Source organism: Gopherus evgoodei, chromosome 4, assembly GCF_007399415.2.
Source record: "Gopherus evgoodei ecotype Sinaloan lineage chromosome 4, rGopEvg1_v1.p, whole genome shotgun sequence".
Lineage (NCBI taxonomy): Eukaryota > Metazoa > Chordata > Testudines > Testudinidae > Gopherus > Gopherus evgoodei.
The window spans coordinates 60,291,598-60,306,920 of NC_044325.1; the positions used below are offsets into that span (position 1 = coordinate 60,291,598).

At 40.6% G+C, this 15,323-nt stretch overlaps 1 protein-coding gene and 1 pseudogene across 1 annotated transcript in view; both read left to right on the forward strand.

Annotated features, from left to right (window-relative positions):
- Positions 1 to 15,323, forward strand: part of RYR3 (ryanodine receptor 3) — a 607,531-nt gene that overhangs the window by 12,439 nt on the left and 579,769 nt on the right.
- LOC115651752 lies at positions 14,405 to 14,554 on the forward strand (annotated as a pseudogene).

A 15,323-nucleotide genomic window follows, 5' to 3' on the forward strand; every position in this document is an offset into this window, starting at 1 on the left:
TACATTTCAATTGGGATTCTATTGTTTAACAGTGCGATTAAAACTGCAAATAATTTTTTTCAGGTAATCGCGTGAGTTAACTGTAATTAATCGACAGCCCTACTAATTACATATGAGCATTAGCCTTAATTGGGTTCTAAATCCATATTCAAATTTTGAATGTTTCAAAATTCAGGGTGTTTGAATGTAGAGCTTTGGTTTTGCTTCATCACTGAAGTGCTTTTCAAAAAATAGTTTGTATTTCTTTTAAAGGTGCTTGAATATAGATTTACAGTAGACCATAATTCCAGTTCTTCCTATGAATAAAATGGAGCAACATCACACAAGTTCGTTGTGTTGAAATCTACATAATGATCACTAAAACCAAAATCCAAAGACACTACACTTTCTCCCCTCCCTTTAGCCCACCTCTGGTATCACTTCCTGATACCACTTCCTGGTATCAGGAAGAATTTTTCTTTTTGCCAGTAAACAACTTTATATTCAATGTCAACTTTTGCTTTCCTTCTAACCTTCCAGTATTGACCACTGCAGAGCACTGCACTTGATGAATCTGTGATGTGATGCAGATTTGCAAGTCTACTCCAATTGGGTCAGTCTGTATCAGGTCAAAAAAACACAAGACTACCTAGCCTCAAGTGAAGCTTTAGTCCTCCTCCCCCCCCCATTTTAGACTTTCAACAATCTAACATTTTAAATCTGTATATAAAATATTATGAATCTAATATATTCCCTCAGGATGAAATAAGAGGACTGTCTATAGCCGTGCTTTAAGATTTGATTCCCAATGGAAGAAGCAACTATTCACCATCCAGTGTGTACAGTTTCTAGTCTGATCAGTGGGCAACAAGTTTGACAGGTAACTTGGCAAACCTGTAGAAAAAGCGCAAGCACATAAGCAAAGCTATAAATTTATAAATAAGATGATATTTACAGTAATTGTTTCAACTAGACCAAGCTCAGGTCATTCTCCCCTCTTTAGGGCCACCTTTAGCTACTAACTTAGTCACTAGTCCTATTGATTGAATAGAAGTTTTGAGCAATAAATACTGATGTAGGACTCTTAGAATGAAATTTCCTCCCCTCCCCCTGTGCAGAGAGCCAATACAAGGTGTATGCACTACTTATGTCCCATCCTCTGCACAGGAGTGATTTTCACCCTGAGCAAACAATGAGAGCTTCTCTGTGACATTCCTACAATTTCACCGAAGACATCATGTGGATTGCCTGATCTCAGTGCCTCTCACTAATCCCCTGCCATGTTAACTGGGTGTGATTCATATTGAAACCCAGCTGTGAATATTGCCTCCTGCTCAGTTCCCATGACAGTGCTATGGCCATATCTCCAAATGCTGCCAAGTGCATTGGGACCAGACTCCAAAAATAATAATAATAATGAGGGGGTAGTGAGGGAAGACATACGGTTCGGAATAATAAAACCTGACATGGATTACAAAGAAATGCATTAAAATCAAGGACAGGACATAATTTAAAGGTTATGGACTACCCTCCACTCTCATTTCTATACCCTGATATAAAACATGGATATTCCCAAATGGCACTAGATAATGATGGAAGTCTTTTGTGAAGACTTACCATAGATATTAAAAGTGTGGCCCAAATTAAAAAGAATTACAAAGCCAAACGCTCTTTGAAAGAGGCATAAGCACAGGAAACCATGATAGCAGGGGAACTGTAGCCTAACCACTATTTGGTCTTATCTGGCACAGAGAATGCTAAGCCCTATCATATTATCCCTCTCTAGCTTTGTTGGACTCTTATTTGCTTACATGACTGTGTAAAAAAACCCACCAGGCAAACGTCCATTTCCTTATGTTTTTATTAACTAGTTCTGTTGAAACACATTTGGAAGATACAGGTTTATTTAAACCAAACAGCAGCTTAACCTACTTAGAAAAACCTTGAAAATTAAGAAGTACAGCATAAGGGTTCGGCAAGAGTTTAAGCATTTTGTGTAAGGTACTGAGCATCCTCAATTCACATTGATTTCATAGGCGACATTGACATAGTTGCTTATTAGTATCCGGCCACACATTTCTTTAACTCCTCTGTGCCAATAACTGTAGCAGAACTTTGAGCAAGTATGCAACTGTAACATAAGTCTTGCTGAAATCATCAGCAATTTTCTTTTTGACTGCTCTACTTCAAGCAATGAAAGGTCTTTTATTAAGTAAACCAGTTTTGTATACTATAAATATCGTAACTTGAATCCAACAAAATTGGCATCAAGATGTGTTGCAAAACTGTAAACACAATCTAAGTTTGTCTTCTCTTTTGTATGTTGGGGATGTAATTGAACTCTCCCTGGATGATATTACACACATTTTAATATACCATGCACAAGCAATTATTTTGTCTAATACATATAAACACACCCTGGTCAGAAGAAACTATTAAATACTACATTGCAATGCTCAAATTAAAATGTAAACCAAGACTATTTAAAAAACAAAAGGAAACAATGACAGTTAAGGACATAGTGTAAATTGTCACTTCGAGTGTCACCGTGGCTTTTTCTCTCTCAAATTTAAGTAGCTTTCAAATTTGATTCCCTTATTAGAATTAATATTTTTTTTAATTTAACATTGTCAGAAAATCCTGTAGTTGAAAGACTGAATGACATTTTGGTTCTAGTTTTTTTACTTACTTTTGTAGCAGTCCTGATTCCTTTTTAAAAAAAATAATTTTGATACAGCTGGGTTTTTACATTACTGGCTGATGCTTGCATTCATGATGAGAAGGGATTGAATCGTCAGAGACATTTTAAAAAGTTGCAAGGAAAGGGAGGAAGCTTCTTGAAGTATTCATGGTTTTGCCTATAGAACACATTTACCCAATTTCTTGTAAAGTGAAATAAAAATCATAGAGAACATCTTGAAAGTACTAGTTTTTGCCATAATTGTACAGAGTGATGACTAGTATTTAATGCATCACTATCAAATGCACTTTTTCACAGAGTATTGAGTGCAGTCTCCTTCATGGAAAATGTATATTACAATTTACTTCTAGAGATTCTGGTAATAGTTTAGTATGTAGACCAAACAGGGATACTAGATTGTTGGTATAAAAAGGAATAATTTTTGAATGTGTGAAGTAGAGTTTATATATTAGGCATGTTAAAGAAATTAGAGGAGTGTGACAGTTCTTATTCAGGTGGATAGTGAGTCTTTGGTACCTACCAATGGAGTGGAATGGTTCTCTCTGATGTTTGACCAGCTGCTTAGTATTTATGTTCATCCTCTCAGTGTGAAGTGTGTGTTGTTTAAAATGACTACACAGATTAATCTGCAAACAGAGTTGCAAAACTCTTGCTGACCAGATGTTGGAACCCTGCAGGGAATTGTACACCAATTGTAGTTGACTCATTGAAACAGGTGTGGCTCGTTAGACTTCATCCTTGGAATAAGGGATGCGAGAACAGCTCTCTGGTAGAGGGGGCTGGTATGAAACAAATGCTCTCTGGAAGCAGCCAAACCAGTGGACAAGCCTTAGGCTGTGTTCATGTAGTGTTATTTTGGAATTAGGTTTTGTTAGTAAAAGTCAGATGTAAGATTGGGAGGTTTGTGTTTTCATTTAAAAAAAAAATGAAAAAAAAATAAAGCCTTTTTAGGAGGCAAGTGGGGACTACTGAGCTACTCTACCTGGATACCCAGCAGAAGATTCTGCAATGCTGTTCTATGTACCAGCTGCAGTCTGATATACACTGTTTGCAATATCAGTGAAATGCAGTAATCAGCAAATTGAATGGAGGACTAGCAGCAGGAAGTATTTTTCTGGTTCAAGTTGTAGCCTTTATATTGCAACAAGGGATTGGTCAGGCTTATTTTAACTACATGAGGAAAAGGTAAGAGCATAGCCTTATGCCAGTATAAAAATGCCAGATTTGAAATATTAAAATGGGCAGTTTCTAAATTTCAAAATTGGGAAGATACATTTACATCGATAGAATTCATGTTTGTACAAAAATCTGCAACAAGGTTGAAAATGTGTGGTTTTTTTTAATCTCTTCTGTAAAACAACTTGTAATTTATTTACTCATTAAACTTAATCAGCTTTTTTCACTTTATCTACGTGACTTTAACCTCTTCTTTCATGAAAACTGTAAAGTGAACAAAATGTTCTTTCAGTAATCCACTCTAAACTACTCTAAATAAACTACTAAGGAGATTTAGCAAGATTAATAATTTAGGGAATAAGTAACAAGATTTTGTGGAACAAAGTTTTAAAAGCCTAAGATCTACTCTCCCATTTTATGTGCAGAATTTCTGCTGCAAAATATGTACCTGCATTTTTGTATCTACAAAATAAATCTGAGCACGTGTGTTCCTCTGTGGATGCAAGTCAGGCAACTAATTAAGTAGTCAGGAATATGTACCCAGCTTTACACTTGAATCCATTTTGTGAGTGCAAAACTGCAAGTGTAATTTAGGCCAGCAAAAAGACAGTCACCTTTGTGAAAATTTGCCCTCTATATCTTAAACAAAATATATAGAGAGATTTGTTTTGTCACAGGTTGTAAAAACCTTGTTCTTGAGTGAATTTGAATACTATTAGAAGACTGAATGCACAATCTTTTAAACATAGGATAATATGGAAAGAAATGCATGCATTATCCCTGGACTCTTCCCCTATTAAACACAAACTTATGAAACTGTCTTGAAGACTTTAATATAAACTTTCTGTAAACACTTAGTTTTAGGAAAGTTCTGAATGAGCTAGACTTAGTTCAGTTGTCAGTTTGATTAAATATGTCCCTGTTACTCTCAGCCATATGCACTGCCCTGATGGTTCCACTTCCCCAGTGGGAGAACCCAGGACCCTACTGTACTCCAGGTTCCAGTCCAGGGACCCTATCTATACCTGGCAACTGTGCCTTCAGACCCTATTGTCCCTTCCTGCAGCTTCTAGTCCACATAATAGAATCATAGAATATCAGGGTTGGAAGGGACCTCAGGAGGTCATCTAGTCCAACCCCCTGCTCAAAGCAGGACCAATCCCCAGACAGATTTTTGCCCCAGATCCCTAAATGGCCCCCTCAAGGATTGAACTCACAACCCTGGGTTGAGCAGGCCAATGCTCAAATCAAAATGCTCTTCTCCCAGGAAGTAATTTGATGCTACTGAACCCTGTAGTCTCAAACACACTTTCTTACTCCCAGGAAGGGGTTGCAGACTGTTTCCCAGCAGCCCTTTTCTGTTGTCAGCTTCCCAGGGCTGCCCGGGGGGTGGGGGGGGCAATTTGCCCCAGGCCCCACAGTGGCCCGGCGGTGGTCCTGGGTCTTTGGCACCATTTTGGCGGTCAAAGATATGGAGCGACTGAAGGGCCCCCCCGCCACCAAAATGCCCTGCGAGCCCTGGCCCGGTGGTGGTCTGGGTCTTTGGCGGCAGGGGGCCCTTCAGTCGCTCTGGGTTTTCAGTGGCATTTCGGTGGTGGGGGGTCCTTCAGTGCTGCCGAAGACACAGAGCGACTGAAAGGCTCCCCACCACTGAAATGCCGCCGAAGACCCGGACCACCACCGGGTGAGTACAAGCGCCACTGCTCCCCCACTTTTTGCCCCAGGCCCCCTGAATCCTCTGGGTGGCCCTGCAGCTTTCTGCCTTTGTAAACCCAGCCCAGTTCCTCCCCCAGCTGGACTTTATCAGCAGATCAGGCCTTGGCACCCCGTGGCTTTCCTCCAGGTGCACCCATAGTGCAACCTATGGTTATTGGACTAATTTGCCTCTTTAGGTCCTGTGTGGGGCGGGCAAGACCCTATCACATGATTGTAAAGCGAATTTCATCATATCCAGATTAGCTCACTAAGGCCACATCTATAGTATGGTGCTACAGCTGCCCAGATACGGCACTGCAGCTGTACACTGCTGACAGAAACAGAATGGCTTTTTCCATTGATGTAGTTAATCCATCTCTCTGAGTGGCAATAGCTAGGCTTATGGAAGAATTCTTCCAGTGACCTAGCTATCTCTGTGCTGAGTGTTAGGTCAATATAGCTACAGCTCTTGAGTGTGACGTTTTCACATTGCTGAGTGCTGTAGCTATGCTGACCTACCTTTTAAGCGAAGACCAGGCCTAAATAATTTTGCCATGGAGATGCACAATGCTCATCAGCTGTATGATTCAAACTGTTTCAAATCGTTAAAAGAATCAAGGGCAGTATTGCCAACATTCACAATATTTAATGTTTTTCTTAAAGTACCAGCTCTTGGAGTCTGGTAATTTACATGCGAATCTCAGCTTTCATTTTTTAAAATAAATATATTTGTAGCCCTCATGGTTCAAAGTAAGGCTTGAGAATATGAACTCTAATGGTTGGAAGAGGTCAAATAAAATGTACCCCACACTGTTGTTGTTTTTCAATCTAACGGTTCTTAAACCAATGCATCATGATGATGATGATGTTGGAGAGAGGAAGGTTGACTCTGGGATGGTTGTGGTTGTTAATAGTGCATGTATAGAGTCAAAACCTACAAATACATTATTCAAAAATTATTCCCCTCACTTGCCTGCCAGGACCTGAGTTCAAGATTTTTGTAGTGCAGCTACCCCTCATGAAAAATGCACCCATGATTAACTTAAATAGCACTATTTTCTTGGCAGTGACTCTTCAGCTGACCTGCCCTCCTGTTAACTACTGCTTATAGGTTACCCCCCTTCCCCCAACACACATGTTAATAGGTATTAATATGGTATATGTTGAGTAATTATGTTAAACTGTATTAAGCTTCTTCTTACTCACTTATGCGAAGTATCCCACAATACCTTGTTAAAAGTACAACTGAGCATTTGGCATAGGCAGCTAGGAAAACTGTCAAAGGCAATATACGTAATTGTTCTATCCTGGTACAGATAGGGAGTGCCTTCATGGCCCAGATAGCTCAAAATGCTGTTAGAAAACAAGGTGAATGCTGACTGGTAAATTTTAGTCTTGGGTAACATGTAAGGTACTTTTTACTTTTAAACCCATATACTATTAATATAAGAAGTTTTAGGGGGCGTATTTTGGGAGCACACCTTCAGTGTATGGTGAACAGAACATACAGGATCTGTCTCATCTTATGCAGGGGTTACGTTTTGCGGTCAGCGCTTAAAGCGAAAACCGCATATAGTCAAAATTACATTGAGTGTAATGGTGGGCAGAATCACCCACACTACAGGAACAGTATTTAAATTGTTATTTTTCTCTCTCTTTTTTTTTTTTTTCCAGCCGTGTAAAGTTGAATTTTCACATGTTAAAGGCATATAAGATGCGACAGACCTGTACCGCAAAACCTGTTCCCTTGGAAAATTGATGTAACATATTTACTTTCTTTCTTTCCTGTACCATACTGCTTTGTGTGTAGACAGTATATTGGCTGAGCTTGGTTATTTGGTCTCTTAAACGTTTTTTATAACAAACCACAAATGTTGTCAAAACCAATTGGTTATACATATTAATCTGAGTGCTCCGAAGGGATGCTATGCAATATTTAGTGCTACCAGCGATTAGGCAGTGACCACACACATTGATTGTTGTCATTAACTAAACAAGAGGGCACATTTCTCCACGGAGGAAAACTAAGGAGGCAGAGTTCTCCACAGTTATTTTTTCATTGTACCATCCATTGTTTGATGGTGAAAGTTCTTCAGTGCCGAAATTAGAAATGCATGGGTTTACACATTTACTGTGATGAGGCATTTAGTCCTGTTATGAGGACACTATTCTATTATACATCATAAAAATGGAATTTTATTTCACAATACTGTAAGTTAAATATCAGCTGTGTGGCCTAGAGGATGGAGCACTGGACTGGGATTCAGAAGATGTGGGTTGGATTCCTGGTTCTGTCACAGGAATATTGAGTAATCTTAGATAAGTCACTTCACCTCTCTGTACCTAAGTTTTCCCGTCTCTAAAATAGGGATGATATGGAGCTCTGGTTTGTAGAAGTGCTATGAGATATACTGATGAGAAAGGCCAGGTAAGAGCTAGTTGTTAGTATTGTGACTCATATCATGTTAAAGCCACTCTTCTCTATCAATGATAATTAAAATATCACAAACTTTTACATATTTGACTTCATGATATACAAAAGTCCTTCAGTTTTTGACTAGCAATATTGTGTGACTTTAATTTTCCTTTTTAACAACCAAGTTAAGGGGTGACTTGACTTCAATCTATAAATACTTGATAATATTCTCTGATAGATTGAAGAGCTTGGCATAATATGAACCAATGGTTGGAACTTGAAGGTAGACAAATCCAGACTGGAAATAAGGTGTAAATTCAAGACTGGATGATTTTTTTAAGAGATCTGCTCTAGGAATTATGTTGGGGAAGTTCTATGGCCTGTGCTATACAGGAGGTTAGACTAGATGATCACAGTGATCCCTCTGGCCTTGAAATCTGACTTTATAAATCTATGACGCTTATATAACTCTAACAGAGACTCCTGGAAATGCAACTGAAATATCTTAAATAAATTCTTTTACAAATCACTTGCATGAGCATCAGAACTTTAGCACTGAGACTTAAATCAGCTTTTCATCAGCAGCGGCAGAGCTAATATAAAACCTGAGATTTCAAGTAGACACTATGCTTTGAAATAACTTCAGCAGTAACTGGATGCAAAATGCAATGCAAATACCACATGCCTAGAATATATAGTAGCATGCCTCAGGTTGTGATATAAGATGCCTAAGGCCAAATGACTTCAACTACCCCAAGAAGTAAATAATCACTTTACAATAATGCCTGGAGTGTCTCACCCTGTACTATGCAATGGCATGTATACAAAAACATAAGGAAAACTTAAAAGAGACAGTGCATATTTGAGACAGGCATATGTCATTAGTGACAGTCAGCCTCAATTACTTATAGAATTCAAAAGTCATTTAACAGCTTTGATAGCAACTTTTTTTAACATTTAGGATTTCTATGTACACAGGCTGTTAATTCTGACAAAACAAACATAATGTGAAAAGCACACATTAAAAATGCAGTGTCAGTCTTAATAGTGCTGACTCCAACAATGACAACCTTTAAAATTTGAACCTTTCTCTGCAAGTATGCCCCAGATATCAAAATCAGTAGAATTATATTGTGTGGTAACCAGGGTAAGGCCTGGAATTGAAGGGTGTGGTCAATATTACCTGAAAATATATATGTTCTGACCTGATCTCCCCACTTGTGACCCAGATCACTCCTGTATGTTGCAGAATAGTCAAAAGATGGTAGACCCTTTGCAGCATACAGGTTAGAATGTAATCTTCTATATTAATGCTGTGTTTGCAGTATCAATGTACAGTATATCTTTCCGTGCCAAAATAAAAAAAAAGTTTGGGTTTGGCCCAAAGTGTTACGGCTATGTGACGTCGATACAGTATAATGTAACTCTGATGTTCTAATTGCTTGCAACATTTTCCTGCTAAGAATCTTATTTTTATTTGGAAAATACAGTTATAAATATAAGAACGACCTCTTTCAGTTCTGCCATCTTCCTAACTAAACAACTATACTTCCCCCAATGTGAGAATGTCATCCTGTAATCCCAGCTACCTTTTCCCCACCTTTGACTCATTCCCCAAACCCGTCTCTCCTCCTGCTTCCATTTATCTCCCTGCACAGGACCTTGCTGATTTCTTTCGAGAGAAAATTGACACAATATGGTGACACTAGGGGCTAGAATCAATTGCTGGCCTGCTTCCTGACTAACTTTCCTGCTAGGCAACCAATAAGACTGGCTGCACTGCTTAGGAGTTGACAGAGGAGGCACAGCACCTGATTGGCTGCTTGTTTTTAGCAGTCCTGTTTATAAGCCTGGCACCTACAGCAGATCAGCAGCTGCTAAATACCTACCATGCCTGTATCTGCACTTGTCTTACTTCTGTTTCTTGACTCTTGCTCCAGCCTGCTTCCAATCCCTGCCCCTGCCTGGTTCCCATCCTGGTTTCCATACCCGGTCCACCTGCTCTGGCTCTAGACCCATTTCCCCTATGGCTTCTGACTTCAATCCTCAGCTCTGCCTTCAGCCTATGACTCTGGTTTACCCTCCAGCTCTGGCATTTGGTTTCAACCACTAGGCATGACCACCCACGGCCCAGTAGTCTACAGTTTGAACAGCCAGAATACAAAGGCTAGGCAACCACTTTATTGGTATGGACCCTACTCAGTCCTATTTTTCCCTGGTGGAGCTGGTGGGAGCTACAGAGAACTTCCATGCACAGATATCCACTTTGCAGGTGCAGAATGCAACCCTACAGCCCTGGTGGCTTCTCCAGCACCCCTGGCTCTGGCTTCCTGGGAGTCAAAGTCCCGCTCCCAAACAAGTTTAATGGTGATCATAGTCAGTTCCGAGATTTCCTAAACTAATGCTGGCTCCTCTTCTTGGTACATCCCCAATCGTTCCCCACAGACCAGACCTGTTTGTTTACTTTGTGAGCGGTTGGTTTGGGTCTTGCCCATCTTGGAAGAGTCTGGCCCCCTTATGGGCCAGTTGGAGCAGTTTATTCAGGCCATGCCAGTTGTCTTCATGAAGACGTGCTGCAAACTCTACAGCAAGGATGTCAGTCGGCTGCCTAGCATGCTATTCAATTCCATTCTCTCTCCACTGATACTGAGTGGAATGAGGCCATGCAGCATTATCAGTTTCAAATTGGACTGAGTGATGATATAAAAGATGAACTGGCATGGGTCAAGTTCTTGCCCCACTCATATCTATTCATAATGCTGCTGCAAAGATTACTTTTCTAGCCTGTTGCTAGCCAGGTCACTAGCCAGGTCACTCCTCTCTATGCGTCCCTCCCGGGGCTCCACTCTTCTATCTCATCAAACATAAGCTACTTGTCTTCATGACCTATCCCCACTCTACCTACCATGACTTGCTTGGTATCAAAAGAGCTACTCTTGCCTCCGTTTGACATAAGGCCTGACTCCATTGCCCACTTTTTCAGTTTTCAAAAAAGCATCTTTATGCTTTTTTCTGTGCTGCTCCTTGTGCTTGTGAGGATGTCTCCATAAATATCTGCAGAGCTACCTCATTATCTTCCTTCAAAACTCTCCTTAAATTGCTGTGATGCCTGCAAAAAACTTGACAACGGTGAGGCTGCCGGTGTGCTGAGACCATTGGTTATCATGCCAACCAGTAGTGACTCCCGGTTTCCTTGTACTCCCCCATCAGTCTGTCTGTATCCATCTCTTGGGGCCAAGGACTGTCTTTTTGTTCTATATTTGTATTGCACCTAGCAAAATGGGTCCTGGACCATGACTTGGGGCTCCTAGGTGTGTCCCAGGGACCTCTTGGTACCATTAGGCAGAGTGCACAGGGGTTGCATTGAGTTTTACAGGGCTCTCCTGGGTCAGGTATGTGTATAATAGTTCACTAGAGATTGTCATGTATGTTCTTTGCCAAGAGTCCACTGGTCATCATAAGTATTGCAAATTGTTTGTATAGAAAATAGTTTGAGAAATGTAAAATATTAGGTTTGGAAACTGTTGAATTAAGCTTGTTGTCTGAGTCGAGGTGAGCCTCAGGGCTAACTCAGTGAACAATATAGAGCAATGAACATCCATGGAGACAAGCTACATTTACTGTCTGGCCAGATGCAGGCCTGAGATTTTACAAAGACAAAGAAACCCCAAGATAAGACTCTCAAGAGGGGACTTCCTAGGGTGAGAGACAATCATCTGTAACTGCATAAAAAAGAGGAGAGAGGACAAAATTTTATCCTTCAGCTAGGACACAAACTGAGAGTATGTTTGCCTCATGAACAGAGGGTCACAACCAGCCTGGCTATAAATTGCTCTGAGAACTTTGGGTGAGTGTTGCATTGTAAGACATAAAATTATCTAGTTAAATAAGGTTCTAGAATGCATATTATGATTTGATATGTAACCGTTTGTTTCCAGTACTTCTACTTGCTATTACTATAATTCAGTGGTTCTCAACCTATTTATCATTGTGGGATGCAGGTTGAGAGCCACAGTGCCCCCCACCTAACCACCCCCAACCTGATGCTCAGTGCCCTCCGCCAAGAGACCCATCCACAGAGTGGGGCCAGGAGCAAAGAGCTGGGTGAAGGGCAGGGACCCTGGACCCTGCTGCATGGGGACCACTGACCCATGCCATTCGGGGCCAGGAGGCAGCCAGGATCCTGACCCCAGACCCTGCTGCAACCCTGGAGTCTGTTGTGTGGGACCTCTAGGTGGGGCTGGGAGGCAGCTGGCAGCCTGGAGTCTGTGACCTTTAGCACATAACTGAGCTGAGCCACAGCTGTGTGCTAATTGGGCCACATGCGGCCAGTGGTCCGTGGCTTGAGAACCACTGCTATAATCTCTATTCTTTGTTAAATAATTGTAGACTTGTTTCCACTGTAAATTTACGTGATGTGAGTTAAACAAAATGGTGATCTAAGGTGTAATTGGTAAGCTGGTGTGTACTGTTCCTTCTGGAGCAGCAAATCAGTGAATAGTGTGAGTGGCCAGGGGAGCAGGGGCTAGACACTCCAGGGAAACAGTCAGGGATTGGAGTGTGCCTGTCACTACCTGTGAAGAGACAGCAGGGCCTAGAAGGGAATGCTTTGTTTTGCCAGTGGCTGGTGGAGATGGGAAGCTGATCCCCAGCAGACACAGACAAGACTTCCTCATACTAAGAACGGGGGTAGCGAGGAGCCTCACAGCCCTGGGTACCCTTAGGAAGCATCACACTATGTACTACAATAATACAAATATAATAATAATAATAATTAATAACCTCTAGGGAGGTTGTGGAATCTCCATCTCTGGAGATATTTGAGTAGGTTAGATAAATGTCTATTAGGGATGGTCTAGACAGTATTTGGTCCTGCCATGAGGGCAGGGGACTGGACTCGATGACCTCTCGAGGTCTCTTCCAGTCCTAGAGTCTATGAGTCTATAGAGCACAGTCCTGGTCTTTTTGTTACAAGTTGCATAATTGCTTGCTCTCTGTCTGTGAAAGCAAACCTTCCTGAAAGCATTGGGCAATTAAGACAACCTTCCTGAAGATGTTGTTGGTACCAACTACATGGAAAAAGGAAATGTTAAATGTCAGGATCTGAAAAGGAACATAAGGGTGAGGTTGATTTTCTTCCCCTCAAGTCTTTCTGTCATAGCAGTGGATCAGAGCTGGCTGGCAAGGAGGCAGATTCCACCTTCAAAGTGGGAGTAAGCAGATCTGTAGAAAAGCCTGTTTGTGGCCCAGAAAGTATATTTGAAATTTCTAATTTAGATGAATTAATACCAAGAACTTTGAAGGTCGTCTTAGAAAGTAGGAATACCTTAAATAGAAAAGCCTCCACCAGAAATACTGTGGAGACTTTTCACGCTGATGAGGAGGAATACTAGTAATTAAGCTGATTTCATTTCTGTCTCCCCTCTCTCAAAGTCACTAACATGAAGCTACTTGTCAGATGGACAGCCTTTATGTTGTAGGGTATTGCTGGGCCATAGTAAACAACTGGTCTTAACAAAGGAATCTGGAGAAATCACAATCTTTTCTGGGGTGTCTTCAATCCAAGCTTTGGTGTCGCATAAAAGAGAACAAAATAAGTTATTTGTATTACTGTAATGCCTACAGTCCCCAGCTGAGATCAGAGTCTCTTTGTGCTTAGACATGAACAAATACAGACGGTTGGTCCTTGTCCCAAAGAGCTTACATTTTGTAGATGTGGGGAACTGAGTCACAAAAGATAGTAGTTGCCTAAAGCCACACACACACAATTTGTGGCAGAGCTGGGATTTTGAACCAAGATCTCTTGAGTTCCAGGCCAACCCCTGGACCACAAGTCCACTTTGCTTGATGGTCTCACATCAGGTACGACAGAGAAAAGTGTTAACAATGGATGACAATATTTTAGGCCTAGGTCAGTTGAGCACAGGTCAATTTAATGAATTCACAAAATAGAAAAAAAAGGCTCCATATATGTTTCAGAATTTAGGATTATCTCTACAAAGAACTGGCAATAAAGCAACTGTAGGGTATACGAACCGGAAAGAAAGCACAAGGAATGAAAGATTACTCAGGGGACTAATATTAATCTTAGTGGGAGGAGCCCTATCTGTTATTTCAAAGGCTCATCATATCAAGAGCAATCTGAGTTAAACGGGAAAGAAAATAGTGAATAGTGTTTGACCTAGGGGAGATTCAAAAGCATAATACAAAATTGGGGCTTGCCTGCTGTAGATCTCAAGACAGTGCCAAAACAGAGAACTTATTCCAAGGAATTAAACAAAAGGGATGTTTAGGCAACTGAGAAGCTCTCTGTGGAATATCCAAAACTATTACTATATGAATTTTCTTTATTGACAGACATTAATCAAGACAGAGGGAAAAGACGATGCCATCTCATAAGACTAGTAAGGCTTAGAAGGAGGTGATAGCCCAGCACAATAAAAGTGGCAGGGGAGATACCATGATCAGGAAGGTAGTTTTCCCAGGGTGAGGCTCATCCATTGCACTGTGGGTGTGCTGACCCCTGCGATTTCCCCAAATGCAGGAAACTCGACTGCATAATTTGTGGTAGTGGGGGACTGCGTTCAAAAAAAAAAAATAATAAAAGTGATGCAAGAAGAAACCAGAGGGGACCTCCTTTCAGTGAAATCCAATACTGTAGCTGTATCCTGAAACTTTTAGCTAGACAAGGGAGCCGTTGAAAGTGAGAGAGTGAAAGGATATGCTCAAAACCAGTGATTGCTATGACTTCATCAATGAAGACAAAGTAGTTTTCTAAGCTTATTTAAGGCTATGGCTCAGTTTTAGGTGATGTAGACAAAGATCCAAATAAATGCTTTTGATTTCCTTCATGGTGTCTTATTATAAGAGTAAGCTAAAATACAATGAAGGTTTGAATAACCACAATGGGCAGCATCATAGATTAAGGCACTAATACTTCATACTCCACCCATAAATAATTTTTTTTTAGGACTGTTAAATTAGCAAAGTCACCAAAGGTGAAAATTGCTTCATGTGGCATGTAAATGATAGCTTAACAGGCACCAGTAGAGCTCACCTTTCCTGCCTATTTAATTTGTATTATTATTTTGTGGCAAAAGAAGTGGCTTCCTGATATTGTCACCTTCAACAGAAAGGATCATTTCATGCTTTTAAAGTATTATCAGAAGAGCAGTCCACAAGTATAAAGTGCTGCTGGAAATAATATACTAGAGATATGACAAAGTTTTCACAGGTTTCATAACTTCACAGTGCCATTTTTTTCTGTCCAGAACTGTAATTCACTGGAAGAGAAATGGCACAATCAGAGCATACGTTGAAAGGAATAAGTAGCTTTCCAGAGGTGGTAGACTAAAA